The following is a 26,023-nucleotide window of genomic DNA, read 5'->3' as shown; positions in this document are numbered from 1 at the left end:
AGCCCCCCACATCCAGCCCGGCCAGGGTGATGTGTTTGCTCTCTAACTGGGCGACTGAGGGGGATGAGTCACAGGAAGTCCAAGAAGGCTCTTCCAGGAGCTACCTTTATGTTTCTTCATGTGTATTCTTAGCTGGTTTTCATATTTGGAGGAAAGGGCAGGAGTGTTTTGGAAATTGGTCTTTACCCCAGCTCCTGTGTTGGGCATTAGGTGGGCAGAATTCCAGCAAAACACTGCAAAGAACTGGGGGATCTGGCATAGTCATTCATTCATTCATTCATTCATTCACTTCTTCATTCCACCAATCTACTGAGCACTCATTGTGTATCAGCCACTGTTTCAAGGAATAAGATAGGCCGGTTCCTAGTCTCCTGGAGCTACGTTCTAATGGGGTGGGGACAGACAATGAACAAACCTAATCGAAAAGTAATTTCACACAGCAATGGGCAATCTGAAAGTCACACAGTAGGATCCTGTCATTGAGAGTGACGTGGGGCTGAGGGAGACTACTTGAAACTGAGTGGGCAGTGACATGGAAAGGGCCTTTAGGCTGGACCTGAATATCGAGATGGGGCCGGCTATGCAAAGATCTGGGGAGACAGTGTTCCAGGCAGAGGGAAGAGCGTGGGCAAGGCCCTGAGTCAGGAAGGAGTTTTGCCATATGGGAGGAATGGAATGAAGGCCAGAGGGTTTGGAGAGGAGCACTGAGTATACCCATGCTGGAGTGAGTTTACAATGTATCTGGAACTGTTCTCAATGCCTAACTTGCAACATACATTTATCCTTACACAAAAATATGACTCCCTGTTACCATTTTGGAAACTTAAGTTCAAAGAGATTGTGCAAACTTCCAAGGTCACACACTTAATCAGTGACAGCTGTGATGTGAACTCAAGCAGTCTGATAGGGGAAGCTGTACTTTTAACCTGTACATTATACAGTCACTGCAAACTCACTTGAATGTATTAACAAAATGTTCCAAGATTGGGAAGGGGAGATGGGTCTTGGAATAGGACAGAACATCTTCCAAGGGGAATGAGGAGGGACCTGGCATTTGTTGATGGTGTCTAGGCTGAGTGCCAGGCACTGGGCTGCATGCTTTCTCATCCACTATTCTGATCCCAACCCTCCAAGGTAGACTTCATTAGCCCTGTTTTACAGATGGTGAAAGCAGAGGCTCAGAGAGGTGAAGCTTCCTGCCCAAGGCCACACAACTAATATCAGATTGCCCGAGTAAGGGTTCAGGGCATCTGCCCTGGCATCTGGGCCTTTCTGACCCTCCACATTAAGCTGATTCTTTTTTGTCCCATTATTTCTTATTCCTCTCCCTCCAAAAATGAAAATGAATATTCCCCAAAATGTAAAAATCTTAACAATAAGTGCACCTGCTTTAGGGTGAAGGGAATGGCGGGCTGTCAGCATGCATGTATTGTTCTTCAAATTACCTGTTACCTAGAGGGGAGGAGCAGGACCAGATCCTTCACTGTCATGGTGCCTGCTGGGTGAGCATGAGCACACAGGCATTCCATAAATAAAAAGTAAATGTCACACCGTGCAGTGCCGGTGCACTCTGCAAAGCTTCACCCAGGGGTCCTTGCAATTGCCAGAAGCAGGGTCAGGATTTGTCATTCTTATTCCTCTCAGGCCTTTCCCCTGGGGCTGATCCCACCTTCAGGAGACCCAGAGAGCTCCTCTTGTAAGGCACCGAGAGAGGAGCCAGGCCACCATTCGGTACATACCCTCTTCACTTCTAAGCTTAAATTGTAGGTGTGAAAATTTCATCCGACCTCTTCTTTCGTTCATTCATCTGACACATAGTTATTTGTCCGCTGTGATCTAGACTCTGAAGATACTGTGGGGAGCAGCGCAGATGAAGGCCCTGATCTCACAGAGCTTATATTTTAGTAAAGAGATTCAGAACGTTTTTTAAAAAAAGGTAAACAAATAGACATAAGTGTTATGAAAAAGATAAAACACAGTAATGATAGAAAGAGATGGGTAGGGGGAGAATGATTATTTGCACCTTTCTCTGTTTTTTTCATACCCATTCATCCATCCCTCCCTTTCTCTGTCCACTCATTCATTCATCCATCCCCTACATCTCTCTCTCTCTGTGTGTATCTGACTATCATCTACCTTTATATGTTTTCATAGATCTCTCTTCCTCCCTCCCTCCTTTCCTTCTCTCTTTTCTTATTCCTTCCTTCCACAATTAATTTTTTTTTTTTTTTTAGAGATAGGGTCTTGCTCTGTTCCCCAGGCTGGAGTGCAGTGGTGTGATTATGGCTCACTGCAGTCTGGAACTTATGGACTAAGCGATTCTCCCACCTCAGCTTCCCAACCAGCTGGGATTATAGATGTGTGTCACTACACCTGGCTCCCAACTAATTTCTGACACCCACGCAGGGCCAGTTCCTCAGGGTGGTTTGTCTCTTTTTTTTTTTCTTCAGCTCCCCAGTGACTGGCACCTGGTTATTCGTCCATGCCTCCTTAGTAGTGAACATACTGTTTGGCATAAAGGCAAGCATAACAAGTATTTGTGAAATTATCAAATTACAAGAATATCCTATGCTTTTTTATATGCATCCAATTACAAAGGTGTGATAGAAGCCTCTGCATGTCCTCCCAACCTTAGAATCACCATGTTCCCTGATGTGAAGGATGATTATTAAAGGAAAAGCAGAGCATGTGGATAAAGGTGTATAGCCCTGTATTTGAATTTCCTTGGCATCTTTCTGAATATTAATGCAAAAGTCAAAGACTGTTCCATTTATGAATCAGTTCCCTGATTATCAATTTAACTTCACAAGCATTTGCTGCACAACTACTATGTGCAGAATGTGGTAGGGATTCATTGAAGATACAATCCTTGCCCTCCTGTTTTTTACTTCCCAGTAGGGAGATCATCATAATGTGCACAGAACTGTAAATAGAGGCACCTGGGAAGCCTCATGGAGGCTCATGAGAGGAGAGATCCCATTCCATGTTCCTGGGGCTGCCTGAAGGGACGGTTTTTGAAATTTTTCTTGAAGGAGATAGTCCATTAGCCCGGTTTGGCTGAAGGGAAGAAGGAGTCAATGAAAAGTGAGAAATAACTTGTAAAAGTAGCTGGAGCCTGGGACTCCATACTGAATGGAGGCTGAATTTGGAGGCGTTGGTATCCAGAGGCAGGGGAGCACAGCAGCTTTTTAATGATGGGGGTGATGTGAAATGGAATGCCGTGATCAGGTTAGAATCTGATTTCTTTGGGCTGTGGCTCACAGAGTAAATAGCATGTTTAATGTGATCTTTAAAATAAATTACAGAGATCAAAAGGGAACAGAGTAGGAGAGTTTCTGAGTGTACACAGAGGTGTAGCATTTCAGATTCATTTAATTAAAGGAGCCAACTGAGAAGGTTGTCACCCTGTCGTTTAAGAATTTTTGATAGAAGAGCCAGAGGTTTCATTTTTGAAGTGGCAAATGCAAATAGACTCTTCACCATACATACATGCTCATATCACTTAGTAACTCTTCTTTCTCGATTTTCTTTTGTAGTTAATACTGGCTTAGATTATCCTCTGGCGGGATTCACATTTACCAGAAAAAAGCAACCTCACAATGAAGGAGGGTTCTGCATTTGAGGGGATCACAGATGATTCCCACTGAGGGATCCAGTGCCATCTGTTCTGAAGCATGTTCAAGCCCATCTTGCACCATTCTCAGTAGACGGTGGTGGCCTTTCTCTCCCTCTTTCTGTTCTACTATCATGAGATGAGACAGGGACCATCGTGGAAGGTGGTTGGAAGCTTGGTCACTGGAGCCAGCCTGTCGGGTTCAAACTCCAGCTCTAGCTCCATGCCCCTAGAGAAAGTTATTAACCTTTCTGAGCCTCACTTTCCTCATAAGAGAACAAGCAGACCTTCCTCATAGGGTTGTTTGAGGATTAAGAGCATTGATATATGCAAAGTGCTTAGTGTCTAGCATTTACTAAGCACTCAAACAACAGTAGTAGTATCTCAGCATAATAGTCTTTTTGGACTTTCAAACAGCAGAGGCTTTCTCAAGACAAATCTAGGTAAACAGGAGTGGAGATCACTGTGTGAACCAGGGTTGAGAGGCTTGAGTTTTGGGCCACACAACATGGCCCCTCTCTTGTAGCAAAGGAGTCATTCTCTGGGGGTTGTGTCAGTTTCTCTTTTGGTTTTGGTTCTTGCACCTGGATCCTGCTACAGATTTTCCATGTGACGGGAGGCCTCAGGTGTACTGTTTTACCCTGTGAAGTATTTTGTCCAGTGTTGTGTTTCTCTGGGAATTTTGTCGTTATTCCTGGTAACAGCCACATTCTTTCACGGCATCCTTTGATCTCTTAAGACTGGGGTGTATCGGGACCAGATTCTGTCCCCAACTCTATGTGATGAACCACCAGCTTCAGCAGCCTCCTCTTACAATCTGGGCTGCGGGTTCTCACTGAGGCTGAGCCAAACACTGGCAGCCCACGGGGCAGATGTGGCCTGTGATGTTTTGACTGGTCTTCATGATGTTGGCTCACTCAAAATTATAAAATTAATTTGAATTTGATGAGACTATATAAAATTGGGAGGTTGAATGTAAACATTTAGATTTCCAGCTGCTCCGAAGTCAGATTAGCCAGCGTCACCGGGCCTGCAGTCCCACACCACAGTGATTGGCTGGAGCTGATGAGGGCTGCCTGCCTTATCTGGGACACGGTCCCTATGAGCCCTTTCCCTCCCTGGCTGCTCTGTCATTCTCTTGCAGAGATAGAGTCAGGGCAAGAGAAAAGGGGAATGGTTCTTATACTCATTCCTTTATCAAATGTGGGAAGACTTTGGGTTTTACCTTCCCTAGCGTGGACAGTCTCGGGTTCTCCCAGCTTATCTTCTTTGGTCCTCTTGTTTGTTTCATGGACATTCCTTCTGATGCTGCATATGTGGCCCCAGACAGAGGATTCTTAATGCTTCCAAATAACACAACACGTGGTGGAGTCAGAGCTTCAATCCATATCTTCTGGATACCATTGCAGAGCCCTTGCCCCTTCCCCACATAGTCTTCTGGGTTAGAAATTCTTGGCTAATTCACTCAGAGCCTGCTGTGTGCTGCCTACTCAGTTCTGGAGGTTCAGAGTTGGAAGACGTGGACACCTGCCTTGGCATCACACCCTGATCAGTCCAGTGCACCCATTCATTCAACAGATAGTTATCAATAGAAATCAAGTGTTTGGATATTGAGAATAGCATTATGATGAGGGTCCAGAGTATGTTATTAATAATAATGGTATAATTTTGAGCTTCTGTTATATACATAAACATATGTATAGCTACACCAAGGATTGTGCTCAAGATTTGACTTATATTAGCTTGTTTAAGCCTCTTCCACACACTATTTAAGGCAGGTACTATTATTATCATCATTTTATGGATGACAAAACTGAGAAGCTGAAAATTTAGGAAACTTGCCCAATATCACACAGCCAAGAAGCAGACACCAGAACCAGAGCCCCAGGCTCACAAACTTACTCCTTCACTCCTAGGCTCTATGTTAGTCTGACCATCTCTCAGCCAGGAATTCACTCCCTTTTATACAAATGACATTGTTGGTGCTGATGGTTAAATATTTATATTCTCACAACATGTGAAAGAGAGAGCCTTGTGATTTGTTACCTGAGCCCCAAGGGTTTCTCCTACCATTTCAGAGAGATAGAAACTTTTCTTTGCCCCTGAACTGTGACTAAGAAAACAGAAAGGAGGAAAAAGCCATCAGAAGACTAAAAATCTCTCATCTTTGCAAATAAGAATTCACTCTAACTGAGCTTTTTTGCATGCAGCACTGGGAAGAGACCTTGTTTTTTATTCTATCAACTCGTCCATATAACAATTTATTGAGAACCCGTTGTGTACCCGATGCACTGCTGGCATTGGGTATGTAAAAATCAATGCAGCATGGTCCTTTCTCCAAGTAACTCAATCTACTGCTTGGTTCTCTTTCCTGGATCATTTTCATTATGGCTCCCCTTTAAGTAAAGGACAAACAGAGAAGTAGCACTGAGTCAGATTTTTGCCACTGGTCTTATACAGGTGACCTGTTTTTCTTAACGCTCCCCATACATAGGATCTGAGCCAGCTGAGCCCAGAAACCTCCCAGGCTGAGAATGTAGTGTGGCACTTCAGCACATGAGATTGTACAGGAGTCAATACGACTGGCATGTTAGCCACAGAATCCCTGCTAAGCGTTCTGGAATAGAAGGGGTGCACAGCACCCCACCTACTTTTCCTAATCCCGTGGATATCACGCTCCAGCCAGCCTTGTCCCTTGAATGGAGACATCTCAGGTAGGGGTTGTCATTGTTCCAAGCTTCCTTTGATGCCGTTTCAATCCAGGGTGTAGGGTTGCCCCATAGAGAGTGAAGCCACCAGAATACATAAGTGAGAAAGGAATGGAAAGATGGACAGATACCTAGATAGATACATAAATACTTTGCAGAAGTCTGGAACAGTGGAACGTAGGAAGAGAGCCTCAGATAGGGAGAGAACAGTAGGTTGATAGTGGTAAAGGGAAGGCTTCACTTTGTTATTCAATATACTTATTTATTGAATTGTTTAAACAATATGTATATCTTTCTAATTAAAAGAGAATTTGGGGCCAGACACGGTGGCTCATACCTGTAATCCCAGCACTTCGGGAGGCCGAGGTGGGCGGATGACAAGGTCAGGAGTTCGACACCAGCCTGGCTAACATGGCGAAACCCTGTCTCTACTAAAAATACAAAAAATTAGCTGGGTGTGGCTGGGTGTGGTGGTGGGTGCCTGTAATCCCAGCTACTCAGGAGGCTGAAGCAGGAGAATCACTTGAACCCAGGAGGCAGAGGTTTCAGTAAGCCGAGATTGCACCATTGTACTCCAGCCTGGGAGACAGAGCAAGACTCTGTCTCAAAAAAAAAAAAGAAAGTTTGGGCTTTAGAATAAGACTGGAGTGTGAGTCAGTCCTAGCTTCCACTATTTCTGAGAGTTATGTGACTGTGAGCAAATTGTTTCAGATCTCTAAACCCCCAATTCCCTTGTTTATGAAATGGAGGTCGTGGGGATTGAATGAGATTAAGTCCTGTATAAAATGCTGATGGAGCTGTCAATAACATCAGCTTTTCATTATTATTATTATTTGCATTATTAATAGTATTAGATGAGGCTGAGAGTCAGCTACAGAGGAGACCTCTGTGGGCAGAACAGAACCACAGAGGAGGTAGCAAGTAGTGGTAGAGCCAAGCAAGGAATGGGTTCCATTTAATGCAGTGTAAAGTGCACTCCTCATTAGGGAGATGCACCTCCCTCCCTTCTCAAGCTGCCAGCACTTTTTTTCTCATCGGGAAACACCTGGGATGGCAAGCATTGTATATGGTAAGGTGGCTAAGAGCATGAGCCCTGGCACCACTGGTTTTCCATTCTAGCTGTGCCACTTACTTGTTCCGAGTCAGTTTCCTCACCTGTAGAATAGGAATGGTAGTTGTATCCACCTCAAGAATTGTCTCACCAATTAAGTGAGTTAATGCATGGGAAAGGCTTCGCAAGAGCCTGGCACAGAGTGATTTATAAATATGAGTGCATATTCTATACTCTGGTTCTAGAGCAATCCTAAGACTTTCAAAGACCCTGGACACTCTTCCTTTTGGAGATTTCACCCCGCATTTTATCAAACATACTGAAAGTCACCCACATTTCACATTAATTATTACTGTTATTATTTGCTGTAGTATGTTTAAAAGAGGTTTTAATGATTTTGCTTTCAGAAGTGTTTGGCTGTGACTAACTCATGGCTATGAAGCCTTAGCAATCGCTGGACATATTTGAAAATCCTTTCAAAGTGAGTGACTCTAAGGAACAAATTGTTTTTAAGTGTAATAAAATTTTTATGAACATCAAACGTAACAATTAGTGATGTTTACATAGCATTCCATTATGTAGACATTTAATTAAACTTTTATCTATTTCGGTTTTTCAGTTTTCTCTTTTTGTATTTTGAAGCCCCAAAAAATGTGTTTTCAGACCTCAGGTAAGGGAATAGATGAAGGCAGTCAGGCAGGGACCAGAAAGACCTCTTGGCCACCCTCCTGAAGCTGTGGTTCAGCAGAACTAGGCAGAGCCTGGGTGCAGAAGGGACCCATAAGCTTATCCATCCCTGTTCCTCTATTTTATGAAAGGGATAACTCAGGTCCAAGGAGGAGAGTTACTTGCCCAGAATATAGTATAGTTTGATTCTCCAAATGCAGAATCCTGGGCCCTTTCAAACTTGTTGTTGTTTGTTTTCACATGTTCCAAGATGATTTTCAAGGAGTGGCTCTCAAAACCCAGGGGAGTGACCTCATGAGAGGTCAAGGCAACTGATGCTGGGAAGGCTCATACAGGTCCATCCGGGCTGCACATGTGTGTAACCCAATGACCAAATCAACAGTGACTTGAATCCGCAGCCAGGCGAGTGTGGGTGAAATATGAGCAGACGTTTTCACCAGCTGTTAAAACCTAGCAGGGGCATTAGGAATCAATCACAGGCTGTGCCTCCTGTGACTTTGGCAAACCTCCATGAGGAAGGCTCAAGGGAGCAGAAGAGCAGTCACAGGTCTCCACCAGCTAAGAGCAAACCCGAGCAGAGCTAAGCACTTTTGTGCCCTCTGAAGCAAGGCAATCCCATAACCTTGCAGAGATTCAGGAATGATGGAAGCTGAGGAGCTACATGGCCATGTCAGGAGGTTGATGAGATCGCCAGGCAGCTGCCATCAAGTTAGGGTTCAGAGTGGTCCTGGAGGAGAAGGGGAGATGCTCCTGCCTGGGACCACACAGGACAGAAGGGCATCTGGACAGTGCCAGGCCATGTTCAGAAAGTGAAGCGCCTTTCCCATAGGAAAGTTCTGGGCCCAAACACTTACTGATCACCTACTGTGTAGCTGGCATATTCAGTAAGTGTTAAAGGAAGGGAGAGAGAGAGAGAGAGACTGGGAGGGAAGAAAGGAGCAGGAGGAGCCCCTGGACAGCAGGTGCTGTCACTCTGAGTCTCCTCCAAGGCCAGTTTGTGGCTTCTACCTTACATTTTATACCTTTGAATTGGATGAAATGTATTTTCTCTTGGTCATTAGGGCACTGATGCAAAATTTCAGTATGACCTTGTTGGTTCTTTCCACCTGGTCATTAAGGTTCTGAGGACCGTGTATGAAGCAGTATCATGCAGGAGAAGAAGGCAGGCAAACCTGGTTTTGAATTCCAGCCTAGCCACTATATAGCTGTGGAACAACAGAGACATTCTTTAACCTGTCTGAAACTGAGTTTATTCATCCAGGTAATGGGCACTAAGAATTCCTGCCTCCCAGGGCTTTAGCAAAGTGCCAATACAGTCCCCGCTACATAGCAGAGGCTCCATACATTCGGTTCCTTTTCATGTCTCATGGTCAAGGTGGCCTTGCCTGAAGCTAAGACATGGCTCATTGTACTGCTCAAGTCAGAGCAAGCCAAGTGTGCTTTGGGCAACTAATGTGCCTAAGCTTGGGTCATGAGAGTCCTAAAAAGGAACAGGGTGTGGCTCTGGAGCTCAGGGAAACAAAGAGTCAAATGTGGGGGAGACATAGATTTGAAAAAAAAAAAAAAAAGCACCAGGCTTGAGGTCTAGAGTCTGGGTTATCTTTCCGGCTTTGCCACAAATTTGCTGTGTCCTTGATTAAGTCACAGTAGTTCTCTGAATCTCAGTTTCCTCTTCTATCCTGCAAGGGCAAAACTTGATGGTCTCTAAGATTCATCCTGGTTGAGCAAGTGCTAAGCTGCATAGCACAAATTTCAGATGCTTCTTTAAGTGTGTCCAAGGAGAACATTCTTAGAGATAGTTGGAGTGCCTGGGAGCGGCTTGAAAAAATTAGGGAAATGATGCCAAGATTTAGCCACAAGTGATACTACTAACTTAAGAGGCTGCTCCTGATCTCATGGGGGTCTTAAATTCTTCCCTCCAGTCCCTCTCTCGGGTTGTATTAGAAAGATTACTGAAGTGACCTTAAGCACAACAGGTTGGATTCAGGTTAGATTTAAGAAGGGACTTCCAAACAAATGCTTTTAAAGGCAAGAGCTTGTAAGTGAACAGAGTGAAAGGTATCATCTACCTTTTAGAAGCCTTAAGATGCTGGGCACAGGTATATTTTGCATTCCTGAAAAGCTATGTACTAAGAAAATACATTGACTCAATCCTGCTTAAAATGCACTGGAGTGTTCACTATTAAAGTCATGGGGATGCCCTTAAATTCACCTATTTATAAATACAAGCTTTGTCAAACTGGTTTTTAAAGTGAAGTTTCCCTAGCTGGATCTCTCTCACAAAAAGTTCAAATGTAATCTTTCTCAGAGGCAGAGAAATAAATTCAATTCATTCTCAAGATTCCTTTCAGACCTATGGGTCCAGGAATGCATCAAATGTAAGGAAAATGTGTATGATGTTTCTGTATTGGCCAACATACCTGGTTTCTGTCCCTGGAGGACCTGCAGAGCCAGCACTGTCTTCCTTGAGTATGTCTCAATCATGAATACCAGGCAAAACCACAGGAGCAATACCATTGTTCTGGAGAGTTTATTCTGGGGCCTACTAGATGTTGAGTAGAATTTGGAATCCCATTTGACTTCCATTTACTCTGCACCTTGTACTTTGCAGTAATAAGACTGTCAGTGCCATGAGGGCAGGGTCTGTGTGTGATTTGCCTCTCACTGCCTGGCATGGAATGGGTACTCAATGGCGAATGAATGAATTAATTAATTAAAATAGACACATCAATTCTAGTTGACTTTCTGGCCTTTAGCCAGGGACTTAACTGCTCTGAGCCCCAGTTTCTGCATCCATAGCATGGGGATAGTAAGCGTTCCTACTTGGTAGGATTGTCATCAGAATTCAATGAGACAAAATAGACAAAGTGCTTAGCACATTGTTTAGAACGTAATAGGCACTCAACCAATGGTAGCTTAGCACTACTTTTTCTATGTAAAACTATGTTGTCCTTTCCATAGCCCTGTAGGGAGAAGTATACCATTCCCACTGAACAGATGAGAAAACTGAGGCTCAGAGGTGTCAGGTGACTGCCCAAGGTCACAGGTGGGACTGGGACTCCTTGGTCTGTCCTCTTCCTACTGCTAAACAGTCTGGTGAAATCACAGAAAGACTCATTCCTGGTAATGGGACACTAAAGGCAATGTGCGAGGAAGTCTCAGGAATATTTGGAAACCCTTCTGAGTTTTCCAGCTCCCCAGAGTACCCTCGCTTTGTGGGGTGAAGTCCTTTGATTGTCTCAGGTTCCTGATCTGTTCATGACCCTGTTAGCCCAAAAGCTGGTAGAGCTCCATGTAGTGCTACTGTTCTTTGTCTCCCTGACTCTCCCCTCCTCCCCACCTGCATCACCTTAGGCATTTATTATTTCCTTAAACATGCCTATTTGCAGAGACACACTGAGCTAAGCAGCAAAAGTGGAGGTTTCCAGTGGGAAGTCCACTGCGAGGGAGTAGGGCGTCAGGAGAGGTCCTACCAGCTCACCTTGACCAAGATGCTCATATGCTGTGCTTTTGAAAATGCAAGCAGTGCAAGAACATTTAAAATTCACCCAGTGGATACGTTCCCTGTGTGGAACCAAGCAGACATGAGTGCAAGTGTGAAACATGACATCCACATGCACATAGAAGGACAAAACAGTCTTTGTCAACTTGATTATGTACCCTGTGGTGAGAAATGAGGGCCTGGCTAAATAGAACACAGAGAATCTGGAAACTTTGTTTTGCAAAAAAAAGGCACCTACCCCATTTATACTTTACGGCATTGTTATTAATAAGGAGCTTATGAATCTATTAGATATGGTCTTTGCCTTCCTTCTCCATTCCAAGCTTGGGTTTCTGGGGACAGTGAAAAGCCCCGAAGGTGGGAAAAGCAAGAGGAGGGCAAACAGAATATCTGCAAACTCCATCATCCGAATAACAGGGCTGATGGTTTAGAATGTTCTGCTTGAAAAAGCTGGTGTGCATATTTAAATTACAGCTTTCCATACACAGAAAGGGCAGCTGTTACTGTTAGCCCGGCTCTCTTTCCCTCTTATTATTAAAGTAGAGGACAAAGGGGGTGCTTTCTTTTCCTGGGTTTCTTTTTTTGGTATAAATTTACAAAATGTGGTTTAAATATTGATTGTATAGGAACAATGTCACATTTTAAGATTCAGTGTTAGGCGTAGAGCTCTCTTAAAGATTGTTAAGTAAGTATTAAGGCCAGGAAAAACGCTGGTGTGCAGCAATGCCCAGCAATAGAGGGCATTCAGTCAGGAGGGGCTGTCATTCATCAGCTACCCAGTCACCCTCATAATTGGTTCAGGGCAAAGGGGTCTCACCTTTTCATGCTTCTCTGTTTTGCCAAAAATACTTCAGAGAGTGGGGGAAAACCTAGTATACTTTGTGACTCTCAAAGACAATGTGTTTTATCAGCATTAGCAACTCATGGTTGGTTAAGGAATGAGGCAGGTTCCTAGAATCCAAATCAAACAGCTCTCATTAGTAAATTACTAACTTATAAAGTATTTAAGCCTAGGACTGGGCAGAAACAACATATGAAAATGTACATAGCATTGCAGGATATTCTGATGAGTAGAAATCACGTATAAAAAGCACAGACTGGCTGGGCACGGTGGCTCATGCCTGTAATCCCAGCACTTTGGGAGGCCGAGGGGGCGGATCATGAGGTCAGGAGATTGAGACCATCCTGGCTAACATGGTGAAATCCTGTCTGTACTAAAAATACAAAAAAATTAGCAGGGCATGGTGGTGCACACCTGCAGTCCCTGCTACTTGGGAGGCTGAGGCAGGAGAATCGTTTGAACCTGAGACAACGCCACTGCACTCTGGCCTGGGCGACAGAGAGAGACTCTGTCTCAAAAAAAAAAAAAAAAAAAAGCCCAAACTATTCCCAGCAACTTTAGGGGAATCCAGAAGATCTTTCTGCAGAAGTAGAACTGGTTTGATGGCTTGATGTTACTAAAAAGAAGTTTATGGTTCAACATAAGGAGGAACTTTCTAACAATTCTAATAGTCCACAGGGTGAGTGAATTTCTGATTAGGTAGAGATTTCTCTCTCTCTGGAATCTTGCAAGCAAAGGTCACTGGATCTTTTACTGGGAATGCTTCACAGAGGATCTTGCATAAGGGTAAGTGTTGGACTAAAGGACTTTAGAGAGTTCGTCCAGTTCTGAGGTCCCCGACTGTGTGTTACTTGGCCTTGACTAGATATTTTACTAGCAGGTGCCATCCTAGTTATTCCACATCCTTACAGTCATCGTAGATCTAGAAAGATCTAGAAGTAGTCCTGTGGAGACCAGGTAGAATGCTCAGAGGGCAAAATAGGAAATACAACAATAGGATGTAAAAGAGGTTTGGCCAGGAAAAGAAGAAACAGAAGCACTTTAGAGAGCTGAGCCTGCAATATTTGGAAGGAGTGCAAACAGCTTGTTTGGTTTCTGTGGAGGTCCAGATAAGAGTAAATAGGTTAAATTAAATTCAACCATGTAAAGCTAGATCATCAGAGGCAGAGTGTCAGATCTCAGGCTATCAATCCCTCTAAGAATTGCCTTTATTGAAGGTGGATGAGGGAATGGTCAGGTTGAGGAGCATTTTATGCTTTTGTGAAACTGATTAAGGCAAGGTCTACCCTGCCTCTCCGAGTTCTTTTATAAGGACCTATGATAAATTTCCACCAGTGTATAGTTCCAGAGGAGAAAATAATGTGGTTCCTACAGAAAGCTATATATGCCTTCCATGTCAAAAGATAAAAACTCTGTACTTGGGTATCTTTGTTTTTCTTAGCTGTTAGAGAATTCAGAGACAGATCCTTGGGAATTTACATCTGCTCAGTTATGGTGCCTGAAAGGTGCTATTTCTGGTTCTTGTAGCAGATGAACTCATTTCAGGCCATTGATAATATTAATATGTCTTGTTTTTCAGCCTGCCATTCATCTCACATCTTTTGGGAAGTGAGTAGGCTCAAATCTCATATACTCAAGATGAAATGGAATAAAAAGGAAAATTATTGGTTAGAAAGAAACATGAGGTTCTAAGATAGGTTTTCAAGGTGGATTGGAGGATTTCTATCACTTAAAATGACCAATAATGGAGGGCCAGCCATTTGACTCAATATTCTTGGCCATCATCAGTCACCTGTACTGGTGTGCTAATATTTGGGTCTCTATATTTTTGTACCCTCCTCCGACAATCCATGGTTTTGCTTTCCATGGTTTGTTACTGCAGTCAATTGTGGTCCAAAAATATTAAATGAAAAATCCACATATAAATAATTCATAAGTTTTAAATTGTGTACTGTTCTGAGTCACGTGATGAAATCCTACTCTCTTCGCCTAGGATGTGAATCATCCCTTTGTCCAGTATATTCACGCTGTACAGGTATGCATGTATAGGAAAAGATCATAGTATATATAGGGTTCAGTATAGGCTATGAACTGAATATATATACTAGGGTTCACACTATATATAGATTCACTATCCATGGAGTCTTGGAACATATCCCTGAGGACTAAGAAAGACAACTGTAACTATCATGGTAAATACCCCAGTATATTGCATGAGTGAGTGATGGCAGTGAGACACTGTTTAGGTCAACCTGTTGCCCATTTGCAATTTCATGCATGTAGGGAGATCAGTCATATGTCCTACAATTGTCATTGGCCATAGATGAGGGGGCATAAATGGGTAGCCCCCGAAGGGCAATTAATGGATCATCATCATCTCTAACATTTCCACACCTAGGATAAAGGCTGTCAGAGTTCTGGTATCTGTGAAGGTTTGTGGAATTAAATTAAGATGAATGGAATATAATTGAAGTGACTTGAACTGCACTGAACAGAATTAGATTGAATTGCCTAGTCTTGCCTTGCATCAGGGGAATGTATTACCTTTGCCTGCTAATCAACTCTAACAACAGAGCAAGAATAAGTATAGCATGCTGAGCATAATGTTTGAAATTTAAACATGTGTTCATTTTTAAACTATTGACTGTGCACCTTTTACCTTCAGGCACTGTGTTGGATGCTGGGAAAACATGGTGGACTAAGCAGACATTTCTCTGCCTCGAGGAGCTCCACTTAGGAAAGGAGACAAGCACTAAACAAGTCTTGCATAAATAAATATCTAATTAAAATTGTGACAAGTGCTAAGAAGGACAAGTATAAAGTTTTGTAAGAAGAATAGAAGCCAGGCCAGGTGCGGTGGCTCACACCTATAATCCCAGCACTTTGGGAGGCTGAGGTGGGCGGATTACTAGAAGTTAGGAGTTCAAGACCAGCCTGGCCAACATGGTGAAACCCATTCTCTACTAAAAATACAAAAAATTAGATGGGTGTGATGGCAGGCACCTGTAATCCCAGCTACTCAGGAGGCTGAGGCAGGAGAATCACTTGAACCCAGGAGGTGGAGGTTGTAGTGAGCCGAGATCACACCACTGCACTCCAGCCTGGGTGACAAAGTGAGACTCTGTCTCAAAAAAAAAAAAAAGAGAGAAAGAATAGAGGCCAGAACTTACTAGAACAAACCAATTTGTCCAACTTGGAGAAAGCCAGTGTGTCTGAGCAGAGTGGTGGCTGATGAACCTGAGCTAAGGGCTTCATGCTTTATTGTGGCTAAGTAGAGATGTGAGTAATAGGACTGGGTTTTTAAAAAGTCTACTCTGGTTGCTCCCTGGAGGGAAGGGAGCAAGATTGGAAGCAGAGGAAAGTTAGGAGGCTATTGCTGTAGTATAAGAGAGACATGATGGTGGACTGACCTGGGGTGGAGAGAAAAGGAGAGAGTCTGGCCATATGTTATAGGTGCAGTCAGAAAGAACTTGGTCAAGAGTTGGATGTGGCCAGTCAGAGAAAGTGGTAAAGATGTCAAAGGTTTCCACAGAGGCAACTGGAAAGTGAGGGAGGGTGGAGTTTCCATTTCCCAAGAGAAAGAAGAGAACCAGATTTGGGGTGAGCAAAGGCATGAAGATGAAGAATTCCACTTGAGCATCTTGAGTTTGAGAGCCTGCAAACATTCACCTGGAGTTGTCAGACAGGTAGTTGTGTCTATCACTAGATCTGCAAATATGTGCTGAAAGCCTAATCTGTGCCAGGCTCCATGGTGGGTTAGACAAAGAGATTAGACAAGATTCCTAACCTCTAGGAACTTATTGTCTATTGCTCGAAGTGACGTATTGGAAAATATGGCAATAAAAAGTAGGTAATGATAACCCTTAGAGAGAAAGAGAAGGAAATAGGGCCTACCATAGGAGTTGAAATGGGAAGAGAGCACTTTCTGCTGAGATGGCAAGTGTCAAGGTAGACGTCAAAATAAGGAGAAAGGGTATCGAGATCAGACTGGGGATGAGGTAGAATTCTCCTTGCCCAGAACAGAGAAAGCCTTAGCTCCCCTATGCCTGCCTGGCTATATTCTGCAAATACCTCTAGGCCAGTTATAGGATGGGAAGTGGAAGGGTAAGGGTGGAAGCTCTAGCTGGGCTAAGGCCAAGCGTGGAAGAATTGACATTTTGATGCTTAAGTGGGGCTTTGGGGCTGTCTTTACAGTTACAGCTCCCATCCCTGAAATATCTACTGGGTTCCCCTGGAATATGTGTATCAGGAAACAACACCTTCCACCCCTCTGCTCTGTGTTCATAAGGTGCTGTCACCAAAAGAGAGTTTGGGAAGGCCTGAGGATGCTCTTCATAATGTTGCCTCTTTAAAATGGTCCAGGTGGGGTGGATATCAGTTTATGTCCGTGAACTGGTGAGATGGATGATGACAGATCCCCTATTTTCTCTAAATCGAATTAAATCCAACCCACAGCAGCCCTGACCTGACTTGGCTGGCATTGACAGGAACTCAATCTCAGCCTTCGATTAGGCCTCCATCCCTCTCTGCTCCCTCCCCATCCACAGAGTCATGCAAAAGTCCCTGGGGACCTATGCTTAGCAATGCATTCATGGTGACTCCTCTGGTCCTAGGCCCATTGTGGTCACTGGTGATATTCTCATTGTACAATTGTGCATGTCCCTTAGAGCTGGAGGCTTTGCTGGTTTGGTAGTGCTGGGCCCAGGGACCAGCCATCACAGGGGCACTTACACAGCCATTCCCCTCCGCGGTACATCAAAGCAGGAGTTACTGATCTTTGCTACCCAGAATCTTAACCCACCCCCTCACCCAGTCTTGAGAGTCTCTTTTCACCCTTTCTTTGCCTCAGTTTCTGCCTCTTCCTCCCTACCAGCAGCATTTGTCCCTCTTCCTTCCCCCTAGCATCATTCACTCACTAGAGGTGCTCTCTAAGGCCTTGGCTTTTATCCTTGAGCACCCAGCAGAGTCCCCAGGAAGGCTGGTTAAACATAGACCGCGGGGCCTACCCCTAGATGCTCTAATTCAGTGGGTGTGGGGTGGAGCCTGAGAGTGTGCATTTCAAACAAGTTTTCAGATGCTGCTGCTGCTGCTGCTGCTGCTCCAGGGCCCACACAGAGAGAACCACCGCTTCAAGGGGAGGGAGCAAAAGTCCTATCGCCATGGAAGTGGCAGGATTAGGGGAGGGAGAAGGGGGAGGAGAATTACAGAAAGGTTGAGGTACAAATAAATATTTCCACCAGCTTCCCTGCCATCCACCATGTCCTGTTGAATGATGAAATTCTACTGAGCAGAACATGATTCAGATGCGGATTTGGGGGAACTCATCTGTGTGCAGAGGAAGACCCAGGGGAATTACATTCTGTGCTTTATCCTCGGTGACCACAGGCCTTTTCTTAGCCTGGAGTTCAGGACTTCTGGATTGGGACTCCCGGACTCTGGCCCACATGAGGCAGTTTCCAGAAAGTTGCTCTCCTCCCACCCCCAAGCTCAGACTATAAATTTCTTTTCTGTTGCCTAGGCCTGTCATTGAGAAGACTGGCATCATCTGCAGAATGTATTTGCAAGTAAAATGTTCAAGCAGCAGGAGAGAGGCCTGGGAGGGGCAGCTAGACGCAGTGAACCGTGTCAGACAGGTGGCTCATGGGAGCTGGCGGCCCTCTGGCCAGCTCTTCTGCTGGAATAGAAACCCAGCATCTCCGCCTGGAGGGCTTCCTTTTGCCACTTTTCTCAGTGCCCAGAGAAAGGGCCGCCCTTGAAGGGGCCGTGGTCAAAGTTGGTAAGCCAAAAGTCAGCCCTTCTACCTCATCTCCCAGCAGCAGTACTATACCAGGTGATCAGGCTGGGGCTGCCCTGTCTTCAAATCTTATTGGTGCCATGCAGTAGCTGAGTATAGTTTCAGATGAGCTGCTTCTCCCCTCTGAGCAAAAGTGTCCTCATTTGTAAAAGGTGTATAATAATGACATCTACTTCCCAATGTTGCTTGGAGGATTCAAAGGGGAACTGCATGTAAATTGCTTAGCTAGTATCTGGCACATAGCATGTGTGCAAATAAAGGTGAGTCTCCATCGCTCATGACTGTTATTCTGTTCTGCATATTGGCATTCATATCTGTTTTCCTCATGGACTATGAGCTCCTTGAGAGAAGGAGCCAGGTCTGATTCCCTTTTGAATCAATTCATTCAATCGCCAAACATCTGTTGAAGCCCTACTGTGTGCCACTTACTGTGCTAGGGGCCCATCATCCATTGCTGCACATAGTATGTAAGTGTTACTTGATGGTTAATGAGTGAAAGGGGGAGGATTGCAGAGAAGGCTTACAAAAGATACATTTTCTTGAATACCTACAGTGTGCTAAGGCAGTGCTCCTTAAATTTCCATGGGCCTAATACCCACCTGCAGATCTTAGAATCACATTCTGATTCTTCCGCTGTGGGCTGGGGCTTGCAATTCTTCATTTCTAAAAGCTCCCGGGTGATGCTAATGCTGCTGGTCCACAGGCCACACTCTGAATAGCAAGATAGACACTCCTTTGCATTATGTCACTTATTGCTTGCAAAACATTATGGGATGAGCTTAGAAATGAGAGTTTATAGAAATTAAATAGCTTGCTTAAGATCACACAGCTGGCTAATGTTGGAGTCAGTTCAGCATGGCTCATTTTTGTCTATTGAGCTCAGTCACCCTTAAGAGCAGTGGTTCCCAATGTTTGCCACATATTAAGATCACCCAGGGGGCATTAAACATCCCGATGTCGGGAGAGCTGGGTGGCAGGTAATTCTAATGTGCAGCAGAGTTTAGGAACCATGGCCTCGGAGTCCAGTTTCATCCAAGGAACAAGAGAGGAAAGGAGAAGAATTTTGACATCTCTCTAATTTCAGGTACCAATTACAGACTTTCAGAATTTGGAGGTCTAGACCTCTTTTGATGTTACAGATGAGGGAACTGAGGCCTATAGAGGTTAAAATATTCACCCAAAATCATGTAACTCATCGATGGCAAAGTTAGGACTAGAACTCAGGCCTCTGGGCTCTCACCTTTGACGTGGTTCCTGTGCTGGAGGAGGAATCCAGGAGCAGAGTATCCCCTGGAAAAAGGCTTCTCCATCCTCCTCCACCAGCTGCTGGGACCTTGGAGACTCAAAGGGGACGTAGGTTTCCCTAGGATGAACCAGGGAAACATCCACTGCCCTCAGAAGAGCAGGAAGTTTTCCTCTGCAATATTCCGCCAATCTTGAAATGGCAGTGTGCAACAGAACATACTTTGAAGTTGTTAGGCCTTTAAAATTCCAAGATGAAATATATAATCCCATTATGGTAGGAGCATAATTGGTGGCTTGATTTAGTGCAATAAGGGTTTATTGTTTTAATCATAACATAATGTACATTGGTTGGTTGCTTCATAACAAAGATATAATGGGCTGCAAATGTGTACAGTAAGATTTTTTTTGGGCGCGGAGGTCGAGGAAATGGCATGACTCAGAGTTTAAGAGCCCCAAATCTTAGCTGTGCCTGTGTAGCTTTACCATATAACCTATCGATAACTTAGCCCTGTGATTTGCTGGTATGCTTAAGTGTAACCATTTATCGAGCACTTATTCTGTGAGCAGAATGGCATTATCCACTTAGGGAATGTAATCACATTCAATCTATATAAGATCCCCATGAAGTCAGCATTACTTACAGAGGCCTGCACAGCAACAACTGGAGGAGCTGGGATGCAAATTCACCTGTGGGTGAATTCAAATCACCACACTCGGCATAGGACCTGGCTCCATACCCTTATTTTATAGGTGAGGACAAGACAGGAAAAGCAATCCTGGCACACGGGGACAGCAAGTGGCAGGACAGAGCTGAGACTATGGTCTCCTTACTCTGGGACAAGTGTTGTTTCCTACTACTGCCATGGAAAATGAGGCTAGAAAGAATGGCCAGGACTCCATGGGCTGTTCCCCTTCCTACTCAGGCTCCAGCCATCATGCAATGAGTAGGTTACTTTCCATACATACCAGACTGTGGTCTAATGTTTTTGAGGAACCTATTCAATTAAAGAGAGCCCTTCACCAATCCATGCCCCATCAAATTACACTTAAATTAACACATGCTACGTAGGTAACTACTTTCCCAATCTGTGTCCCATTGATTCTTCCATCTGAGATCATATTATATATCCATTCATTGAGCAATTAATGGTGAAGTACCTCCTATGTGCCAGGCACTGTGCCAGGTGCTAGAGATAAAGAGATAAGGAGAAAGTAGGACACTGAGCTAGTCTCTGCCTTCCTGGTCCTGAGGTGGACAGAGATAGATAAAGTGAGTTCCTGAAAACTGCCATTAGTGCCATGAAAGTGATATGCACAGGGACATGAGAGCTCAGAGGAGGGCTCTGACCCCAGCTAGGGGTGGAGAGAATCCCAGAAGCCTTTTCAGATGAAGTGATTTCAAATACGGGACCTGAAGTTCAGTAGAGGTGACTATGTCAGTTGTTTAAAAGGTAGGTAGATATATGTGTTGGCTCAGATGCTGAACAATGCTTCTGGTAAAGGCAACAGCATGTGGTCAGGCTGTCAGAGGTGATCAGAATACGATCTGGATGTGCAGGTTGGAGGGGAATTAGTATAAGTTCTGTGTGGCCGGATGATAAAGTTTAAAGGGAAGAGTAGGAAGAGTGGAAGAAATGAGGCTGAAAAGGGAAGAGGGACCAGGTCATGCAGGGAACTGAACACCATGCTAAGAGGTTTGGATTTTGACTCTATGAGTAAGTGGAATCTATTTTAGTAGGATTGAGACTTAGTCTCATTTCCATTATGGAGAGATCACACTCTGACTGCAACAGGGAGAATTGATTAGAGGGGCCAGAGTGGGAAGCAGGGGGTGCGTTTAGGAGACTACTGCAATAATCCAGGTACTGGTGATGGTAGCATCAATCAGTGCAGTAAGAGTGTATGGAGAGAAATGAACAAACTCAAGACAAATTTCTTTTCTTTTTTTTCAAGACAAATTTCTAAATCCCCAGGGCTTGTGATTTATTGAATGTGGGAGGAGCGAGAGAAAGGGTGGAACAAAGGACTATGGCTGGATTACTGTCCTGGCCAAAGTGACTGGTTCTGAGAAGAAGCACAGGGGGAGGAGGAAGAAAGGTCTGAGAGGGGAAGGATCATGTTGACATGTTAATATGAGCTGCCCATGAGGTGGAAATGTCCAGGAGGAAGTTGGATGCTGGATGGCATAAGTCTGAAGCTTCAAGGAGAGAAAACCTTCCTGGAATTCTCTTTACTTATCAGAAAAGATCCCAAAGCTGACAACACTTTGTAATCTCATGAGAAATGGCCAAAAGAATGACAGCTTGACCCCAATCATGGACTGGTTGTTTCAGCTTGTAATATGGCTCAAGGCACTCAGCTAAGCTTCAGTGGCCCTGTGGGCACTGGGATAGCTGAGAAGACCTTTGTCCTTTAAAATCACAGCAAATGAGGCAGTCCTCTTAACCTCTTTGATGGGAGTCCAGTCACTCCCCTCCCTGAGATATTTTTACTGAGTGCTTTCTGTGTGTCGGGCATTGAGGATACAGGATTGGGAAGAAGGTTCCTGCCCTTGAGTTTCTCCAGGGCCAGTGGGGACAGACACATGAGCATATGATTAAGATACCACATTATAGGTGGAAGAAACACTGGGGGGTCAATGTTCAGGGGGCCCAAGTGTTCCTCCACTTCGGCATGGTAAATATCGCTATGGAGTTGGTGCAGATACTTGTGAGATGGTTTTCGTTTTTCATTTTGATGAATGATTGCAAAGCTCACAACTGCAGAGAGACTGAGACTTCAACTTAAGCTTCGAAATCTTCACATTTTTCGATTTTATCACAATTTTGACTCCCTCTAGTTATTAGGAAGGGCACTCCCTGGGTCAGCTCACTTGATGCTGTGTTAATGGTGATGAGCAAAATAAAAGGAGAAAGAATTGAGTGTGGTTAGAACACAAAGATGGACTGCCCTGTTCTACCTGGTACAGGGAGAATAGAGAGGGCTTCCCGGGGGAAGAAATGGCACTTGTGTGGGTCTTTAAAAATGAATTATGCACTTTAGGAGGCCAAGGCAGGAGAATCACTTGAGTCTAGGAGTTTGAGACTACCCTGGATAACATGGTGAAAGCACGTCTCTACAAAAAATTTTTAAAAATAGCCTGACATGGTGGCATGTGCCTATGGTCCCAGCTTCTCTGGAGGCTGAGGTGAGAGGATTGCTTGAGCCCAGCAAGTCAAGGTTACAGTGAGCCATGATCATGCCACTGCACTCACCCTGGGTATCAGAGTGAGACTCTGTTTCAAAACAGAAAAAATGGCCAGGGGTGGTGGCTCATGCCTGTAATCCCAGCACTTTGGGAGGCTGAGGCAGGTGGATCACCTGAGGTCAGGAGCTCAAGAACAGCTTGGCCAACATGGTGAAACACCGTCTGTACTAAAAATACAAAAATTAGCTGGGTGTGGTGTGGGACACTTGTAATCCCAGCTACTTGGGAGGCTGAGGCAGGAGATTCACTTGAACTTGGGAGGTGGAAGTTGCAGCGAACCGAGATCACCCCACTGCACTCCAGCCTGGGTGACAGAGTGAGGCTCCATCTCAAAAACCAAAGAGAAAAGAAAGAAATGAATTGGACTTCATTTGTGTCAGAGAGAGCATCCATGGCTTTTGCAAATGCCAAGTAGTGAAGAGAAGTTGAGAGTAGGTGCTATGTAGGAGAGTGGGGAGAATTTAGAGTGGACAGCTTTGCATGCCATTCTGCGGAAGCATTTCCTAGAGGGGAATGGCGGAGGCTGTAGGGAAGCGATCACATGTGCAGTGCCCACAGGGTCCAGGCAGATAACAACAGTGAGAGAACTAGGTGGGGTGACCAACTATACTGGTTACCTAGGACCGAGGGGTTTCCCAGGAAAAGTCTCCCAGCAGACCAAGATGAGCTGATCACCCTAGAATGAGGCCAGGCCTTGCCTGCCTAGAAAGGGCCCGTTCTCTTCCGGGGGCAGCTCCTTGGAAATATAGACTGGGATTGCTGGATCTTCCAAATGTCCAAGAGAAACTGAATATCCAAAATTTAATGCAAGTTCTTCTGGTTTTTAATTGTTGACAAGAAATTCAAATGTTTTGAAAACATGATGCCAGTCAAACCAACCATTTCTGTGGGCTATGTGAGGCCTACAGGCTGCCCTTTTGAGGATCTCTGGCTACAGTGATGTAAGTAAAGCCTCCCATGTCCACCGTGTTCCTGCCCTGAGGTCCCTTAAAGGCATGTTCAGATGATTTTCATTATGCAGAGTGACTTCAGTGATCAATCGTTTGGTTTTTAATTTGATGTTCTTAACTAGATTTGGATGCCGTGCACAGAATGTAATGGATCAAAGTGGCAATGAATAGTGGTAATAGGGACATGCATTCCATCTTTTTTTTTGAAAGATAAAATAATTGCTCAATGGCTTGTTCTGCCCCAAACCTGGAAACCTCTTTGGTCAGAAAAATAAAGAAGAATATATTTCTCAAATATCAGCCTTAAGGTTCATTTATCCTGGGCATCTGGACAGCCCCCTGGCTGAAATAAGGCTGGGAAAGAACAATCACTTTGTTTGTAGGAAACTTGGAAGGTCAGGGGACTGCTGTTTGAAGGTGGTGGAGGGTGATAGAGTCAACTCAACAGTGTGATCATGTGACTGGGTTGTAATGTGACTATGGGGAAACCACCCAACCTCTCTGGTCCATGGTTTCCCCATATGTGCTGCAGGTAGGCTGGCTTGCAGGATACTTCCCAAGAAGCATCCTCCCCATCAACTCTCTAACTCTAAGCTTTAACTTTGATTAGACTTTTGCTGGGATTTCTCCGGCCCTGCCAAGGTGAAAGAGTCAGGGGAGATTTTAAAGAAAAAATCAGTCCAGACAACTGTGACATCTTTTTTCTTTTCTAGATGGAATTAGTAGATATGGGGCTTTAATAAGGTGATCTGATATCTGGGCTCCACCAGGCCAGCTCTCTGAATGGCATTTTTCATTGTGTCAGTTGATTTTTCTTTAATTGAGTGTGGATCAGAATATAGGTATGGGAGCCGGGTGCGGGAAGAAACCTTCAAAGGCAGGGGTTTTGCAGTCAGGGAGCCATCCTCTCCAAGACAGGGGAGGGTGGGGCAGGTGGGGGAGGACCTGCTTTCATGCCAAGCTACAGTGTCACCTTTATTAATGATGACGGGGAGAGGGAGTCAGCAGGCAGCTAATGCGGACTGCAGAAGATGGTAATCGGGAGGTGTTGCTGCCATTCCAAAGGACAGGGAAGGTGGGACAAATGGGAATTTCAGGGGTGAGAGGTGAACAGAGGGAAAGAAAGGCAAAACAAAAACAAAAACAAAATCAAGTATGACGTCATCTGGAAAATTGCAAACCAATGAATCAATGAAGTATCATTCCCAGAGCAGGGAGAAATCTGCCAGAGAAGGAGCCAGCCTGCCAGGGAGCTGGGGCCTGACAGGAAGCACAAGCTGGGTTGGCTATGCAGTGCCCTAGCCAGGGGTCAGCCACAGCTGGCACGTGAGCCCTAGGAATGGACTTCCACTTTCTTCTGCCCCTTTCCTCCTAGAGCCTTTTTTTTTTTTTTCCACAAAAGACATCAGAAGGAATGCTCTATCCAAAAGGGCTTTACAGGAGCTCATTAATGTGAACCCTTGGAGTCAGCTTTTCAAACAGTTATCTCTGAGTTCAGCTTCATAGGATTTTTCTCATCATGGGGATCAGCTTCATAAAAGCCAGAGCGTGATGATTCTGCCAGTTTTTGCTGTTAACAGATGAAATAGTACTCCCTTTATAGAAATGAAGAGCAAGGACTTTGGGTAGCTTTCTTTAGTTCTCAAGGCCTCATCAGCAGAGCTGGCCTGAAGGCAACACAGTAGGCAGGTGCCTGCATGGCATCCTATTACCTACAGATTGAGGATCAAAGCCCTTAGCCAGGCATTCAAGGCCCTTCCATAGTCTTCCCCTCCAAATATCTCTCGTAGTCACCCATGAACTTCTGCTGTACCCAGGCACCTTGCTCATTTCCACCTCTGCCACTTTCGTCATCCTGTTCCAACATATAAATATGAAGCAGCAATTTCTCAGTACATATACTACCACTCCCTGCCCTTGCCCTTGGCAGACATCACTAATTGATTGCCACACTCTTTCCTGCTGAGCTAGGACTTGGCCTTAGAATTATTTCCAACACAACTCCCCAGAGAGTCACTACCAATCAATTAAATTAATCAAATTATAAAATAAAATATATTTTCTATTATTGATCTAAGATGTCCTTTCCCATTCTTAGCTCAATCTCTATCAGTCTTTTAGTTTCTCAAATCCTACATGCTCTATGAAATTTTCCCTGAGTATTTCTACCCTCATAGATTGTTCCTGCTTATTAAAAGCCTAGTGCAAACCTTACCTATAGCATGCATTTTGCACTTATCATTTAGTATCATAATGTATCTTCCTCTTTATGGATCAGAGCTTCTCAACATCAGTGCTAGTGACATTTGGGGCTGGATTATTTTCTTTGTTGGGGCTATCCTATGTATTGTAGGATATTTTAGCAGCATCCTTAGCTTTTACCCA

The 26,023-nt window shown here is 44.4% G+C and overlaps 2 protein-coding genes across 3 annotated transcripts in view; one reads left to right on the top strand and one right to left on the bottom strand.

The window, feature by feature from the left end:
- The window catches only part of DOCK2 (dedicator of cytokinesis 2), a 448,837-nt gene that overhangs the window by 314,419 nt on the left and 108,395 nt on the right, over positions 1–26,023 (top strand). The gene's annotated exons all lie outside the window — the stretch shown is intronic.
- Positions 1–26,023, bottom strand: part of INSYN2B (inhibitory synaptic factor family member 2B) — a 118,828-nt gene that overhangs the window by 84,574 nt on the left and 8,231 nt on the right. The window lies entirely within an intron of this gene.

Source organism: Nomascus leucogenys, chromosome 2 (genome assembly GCF_006542625.1).
Source record: "Nomascus leucogenys isolate Asia chromosome 2, Asia_NLE_v1, whole genome shotgun sequence".
NCBI classification, from domain to species: domain Eukaryota; kingdom Metazoa; phylum Chordata; class Mammalia; order Primates; family Hylobatidae; genus Nomascus; species Nomascus leucogenys.
Note: the sequence above shows the minus strand (reverse complement) of the source record. Positions and strands in the feature narration are given on the sequence as shown.